This window comes from Pinus tabuliformis, chromosome 2_2 (genome assembly GCF_031772625.1).
Source record: "Pinus tabuliformis cultivar Carrire ecotype Pingquan chromosome 2_2, CPIR1, whole genome shotgun sequence".
Classification (NCBI taxonomy): domain Eukaryota; kingdom Viridiplantae; phylum Streptophyta; class Pinopsida; order Pinales; family Pinaceae; genus Pinus; species Pinus tabuliformis.
The window spans coordinates 653,700,119-653,706,118 of NC_142300.1; positions in this window are offsets into that span (position 1 = coordinate 653,700,119).

Genomic DNA, 6,000 nt, shown 5'->3' on the forward strand with positions numbered 1-6,000 from the left:
AATAAGTTGTTAGCCTTGGAGGAAAACCATGCCAAAGAGATTAGCACTATGAAGAATGAACAGTCTAAGCAGATGGATGCCATGAGAATTGAAAAGATCACTTGTCAGAATAAGTTGCAAGTAATGGAAAAGATACAGGTAAAGGAATTTCAACATAGATTAGAGGATGAAAGAAAGAAGGAACCTTTGATAGATTACAAGCCTCCTAGTCTGCCAGAGCAATTCTCATCTCATTGCGAGAAGGTCACTTGCCCCATTCAAGACAAGTCAGCTAGAAGTGCCATGGTTGAAAAGGAAAATTGGAAAAATCACGCTTGTGTCTTCATGGACAGAATATATCCAGGATAAAGTTGGGCATACCTCAGATTTTTCATCCGAGCAATTTTGTGATCAAGAAAGAAAATCTAAGTTAGTCTCATGATTGACATCACAATCCACCGAAAAGAAAAGCAAAAGGCAGAAAAGAAGAAGGAAGAGGTTTGATGTGTTTGATGGTCGAGAAAAGCTTGACATTCGAATGAGTCAATATCCTAGCATTTCCAAAATTCAACATGGCACATCCGAGAAACAGCCCACAGACTTGTCGAAGAGTCAACAGATACTCAGTATGCACTATGTTGAGGACATTTGATGTCAGGGGGCATCGTTTGTATAGTATCTCTAACCTTATTCCCTTTTATTTCATGTCATTAAATAGTTTTACTTTTCGTATTTATATTACGTCTTTTATAGTTTAGTCCCTTAGAATAGATTTTTCTATTCCATCGTTATTTACTATGTATGCATGATGATTTCTATTTTGAATGGGTATCTATTTGATGGACTTGTTTTCTTGGATACAAGATTATGGGGTTCTCATGTTACTTCATGGAAGCAATGTGTCCCCATATGGAGCCAGATGTTGCACAATGTTTGTCAAAGTTCCGAGAAAGCTTCGAAGTACCAACTTTTTCAACAGAATTGGACCATCTATCAGCAGTTTTATGTGTCATTGTAAACTCGTTCTGCAAGTTATGTAATGTAAATGATGCTAGTAAGACCTTGAATATATGTAAAAACCTAGGTAAGCCTATTATTTTGACGGAAAGTTTCATCCTAGGAGGTTTTTCGTCTCACTGACTCATTTGTGTTTCTAAACACGGATAGTCAGGAGAGTTTTTTCATCCAACCTCACCCCAAAGCTAGGGTGGAATTCTTCGTCAAAGTCTTAGGTGAATCCTAGTGTTCTAGTCGAGTCTTATGTAAAAGTGGTTTGGGACTAATTTAAGCTAGTTGGCTAAATTATTTTATCACAAATCACTTGGTCTATTAGATCATGTTGTGTCGCAAATTGGGTATGTATTTTGAGGGGGTGTAGGCCAAATGAGTATTCCCCCTTTGAAGGTTGTAAATGTAAAAATCTTATGTATTGGAGGGTGGAAAAAATATTAAATCCCCTCATGTGTAAATTAATTAATTTTTCTGGTAAAATATAATTGTAGAAAAAATATTAAATCCCCTCATGTGTAAATTAATTAATTTTTCTGGCAAAATATAATTAAATCCTAAGCCAAAAATTAATTAATTAGAGTCAAAATTAAAATGTCTTAGGAAAATTAATTCCCCAAGTGGAAAAATTTGTGGGTCTTAAAAGAATCAATTTTTGAAAGTCCTCCACCAAGGGAATATTGTATATTTCAAGAAAATTTGGACCCTTAGACCTTGGTGGTTAAGTCAAACTAAAATTTTTTAGGAAATTAGCTCAAAAAATTTAATTTTGAGCTAATAAATATGGAATTAAATGATAAGTTTGAAATTTCCTTGAAAATAAAAAGTCAACGGCCAAGATTAAAAAATGATCAAATATTTTTCAACGGCCAAGATTATTTTGGCAAGGATCAAAGAAACTAGTCGTTATTTTTCCACTTGGAGGATTGATCTATAAATTAGAGTCATTTGAGTCTCTAGCACGATGATCTCTGGCTAGAAAATTGTTGTTGAAGCATCTTTGTAACGCTATTGTCCCGTTGGGAACTATTTTTTCTATCATAATAAAGACTTTGGGGTGCAATTCAAGGTGTTCATGCTTATTGATTTGTGGTATGTACTGACTACGGGCATTCCTATGTTGTGTTGAATATTGGTAAGATTTGTTTTCTATTAGATGGTGATAAAATCATACTATTGATAGTTTTGGGCTAATCTTAGGTGGTTTGATTCCCCATGTGATTAACAAATTCTCTTGAGATAAATACATAGTATTCGCACGTACTTCAGTCCTTGGCCTCCAAATTCACAAACTTGGGCAGGAATCATTGTTGTTTGAATCCCAAATATTTGTATGGTGGATGAAATCTTTGTTAAGGCTATAGTATACAACGGGGCTTCTAAAGTATTTTTAGCCATCCATCAAAGAAAAAGCCATAAAAATATATTTTTTCTCAAAATTAAAATTTCTCAAAACACTTGCATATTTGAAAATCTTGTAAATAATTTTGTACATCTAATTTGTAAATTATAATTGCTAACTTGGGTGTTGGGGTTTTAAGAAATTTTGTATATATTTGGGGTTTGGGTATTTTATTTTCATTTTTGCGGGTTGAATCAAGAGATCAAGTTGAAGTAGAGCTAGATCTAGGTCCTTGAGGGTAAGATCTAGTCTCTAGAAAATTTTGCAAGGCTACCGACTGAAGACTTTGCAGCAAAATTCATATCCGGAAGAGAAAAAAATTTCTAAAGCAAGAGTTTCAATTTTAGGGCCTCCTCGGCCCGGTTTCGGCCTCCTCTAGCCCTGTGTCAGCATACTCGGCCCTTGCATCAACCATTTCGGCCCATGCCTCTTTCTTTTTGAACCCTTTAGGGCAGGTCGTAAGCCCTAAAGGCCTCTTCTTCCCCTTCGAACCCCTACGCGGACGGTTTAAGGCCTTAAATGGTCTAGTCGTGGGCTTAAGGAGCCTTGACCTCCCTCTGGAACCCTAGACGACTACCTTTTGGCAGGTTGTGGGCTTTTTAGCCACTAAACCCTATCCGTCTACCCTTAAAACCCCAGTGTCCTGCCTTTAGAGCCCCTCTCCCTCCTGCGTTATTCATTTTGTAGCATCGAATGTGTTCTAGCCATGAAACTTTGTGGAGAGGCTAGAATACAAGAGACCTCTAGAACTCAAAAATTGTTTCGGGAAATTCCACCTAGAATTTTCCCAATTAGATTATTAATTGTTTTTTAAATATTTCCTAAGTCTAAACTTAGGGAATACAGTTAATTAATCAGTATTAATTGAGATCAGGCGAGAATAGTCTAAAAACTCACACAGATCGATCTAGAGATGATCCTAGCCATCGATTATGTTTTAATCTTGGTCGTTGGTGCTCCAACAAGGATTATAAGAGGAGGTCAATGTGGTGATGGAGAACACACTTGAGCAGTTTGATTTCTTAGCAGATCGATTTCAAGAGTAGCAGCAGTCAGTTGTCAGAGAGAGCCAGAAGTCAAAGCAGTGAGAGAGGGGTGTTGAATTTTCTAAGGCTATCCATTAGAAAATTAATCTGTATTCTAATGGTTTATTTCTTCTACCTGTCTAAATTCGAACAAGTTATTTAATACATTTAAATACTGAAATAAACACAATACAATCACAACATCTATAGATCAACAACTGAAAGAAAACAAGCACACAAGTGAAACTGTTATTTTTAGACAAATGTCCCCGGAAAAACCCAATGCGGGAAAACCAGTGTAGCTATTCTGAGGGTTATATTATTATGCAGTCTTTTTGAGTAGAACTCAGTGCCTAACCGGCTCACCATACAGAGAAAAATATACGGCAGCAATACCTCTACATTCGGAAATAGGTATTCAGAAAACTTGTCCCACGAAACCCTCTCTGGCACAACTGAAGCTCAGCGCTGGCCCTTCTGGCCTCTACGTCAGCCTCTTGCTGATCTGCGTTAGCCCCAGGACCCTCTGCGCAGCCTCTAGGACCCTCTGCATCACTCCAGCAACCTCTGCGTGGATGATGCAGTCTCTCTGGCCTCTGCGCTGACTCTGTTGGGCTCTGCGTAGCTTGGACTCGCTGTTGCTCTCACTCTCTCTGATTTTGCGCTAGTCTCCCAGTATTGTCTCTGCCTCTCTGCCTTGTACTCACTGCCCCTCGTTGTTGATCACTGATTCAACTTTGCTTAGCAACCCCGCTCTAGCAAAATGAATGATTGATCACTCTGGTGTCTTTTCCAACTGATCCTCAAGCCTCTTCTTATACTTTTCTCGTTGGTCCATCAACAGCCGAGATTAAATCTGTAATCAACAGCTAAGATTAGATTTGGCTTGATCCATGACTTTTGGAACCTTCTAACCCAGTTTTATATTAATACCCATTAATATTTTATTTTTCCTAAGTTTAGACATAGGAACTCCATTAAAAATATTAATTATTTAATATCCCCCAAACCGGGTACAATCTGTCCAAACCATTTTTGGGTCTTGGAGATCTCATGTGCTTTAGCCTCTCCACCAATTTTCATGGCTAGAGCACATCCGCTGCTACCCCAAATCAACACTCCCTCTTAGCGAGGACTGTGCTCTAGTAATACTCCTCACTGAGTATCACTCTGATTATCCGGTACCTGTGCTGATGCTAGGGCTCCCTGCCCAACATCCTCTGCACTGCTGCATCCTATACTGCTGCCCATGGCCCTGCCACTACCACTGTTGCTTCCGTACAGCAGCTCCCTTTGCATCCTTGTTGCTATTGGTCCATCCTCCCAGCACTGCATTTGCACTGCAACCCCCTCTCATCATGTTGCATCGTGCTACTGCACTGCAACTCAGTTACTGAGAAGTAAGTAACTGATCCACCCAACTTCTGACATCCCTATCAAGCTAGAAACACTCTCGATGTTGAAGCTCTCTCTGCCGCTAACAAGTGCTCCCTCTACTGACCTTTGCGTTGCTGCAACAACTCCCTGCATCTCGCATCGTTGCACACCTCTCTGTGTCATCTTGCACTGGTGCAACACTCCCGTGCCTCTCACACTGTTGTAGCTTGCTAGCCTCGTGTTGCCTAGGGACTCCTGCACTGTAGCACTCTCTGCCGCTTCATCCGCATCCGCTGTCCTGCCAGTCCTGCTACTCCTCTTCAGGGCTTCCGTAGCAAGGTATAATCCAAGAGGTTGGGTACCTCAAGGATCCTACCCCTGGTCGCCTGTAGTCCTCCTGACTACAGCTCGATGTCCCCACTTCTTCTCAAGTGGCACATGAGCACTCATGGCACAATCGTCATCCTCCTCGACCTCCTTCTTCGCCTTCAATGGCGCTGCCTTAGAGTCCGAAGCCTCTCCCTTACTCTTATTTCTTGAACACCGGTTCGTATAGTGACCCTTTCCCCACAATGGAAGCACTTGACCTTGGAGAGGTCCTTCTTCTTCCTCTTACTCCTCCTTCTTGATCCTGACTCCTTTCCCGCTACTCCCCGTCTTGCTCAACCGCCTAATTTCCTCTTGGCGAAGAGCTGCCCACAATTCTTCCCAATCTGGAAGATCCGCCCTGCACAGTATACTGTGGACAAATGTCTCCCACTCCTCGGAAACTGCGTTAAGTGCGGTCCTCACCAACATCTCCTCATCAAGTGTAGCCCCTATGGAAATTAGTTGGTCCAGGATCGCCTTCAACCGACCGAGGAAATGATCTATCTGCTCCCCCTTTTGCATCAGGTATGACCTCAATTGATTCTCAAGTAACATCTTCCTCTGCACGAAAGTAAGCTAGTACAATTTCTTCAAGGCTTCCCACATCTCATTTGTTGTTTCCTTCTCGACAATATGTTGGACCAAATGATCCTTGACCCCATCAAGATGATGCACTTCGCCCTGGCCATTGCCTCCTCGTACTTCCCATTTTCAGTTGGGTCAATTGGGATCGCTACTACTTTCAAGGCGAAGGCCTTGATGCGATATCTGTCTAGAATGGATAGGACCCTGGCCTTCCAGACCACAAAGTTGGACGCTCCGTCCAACCTATCCTGATCC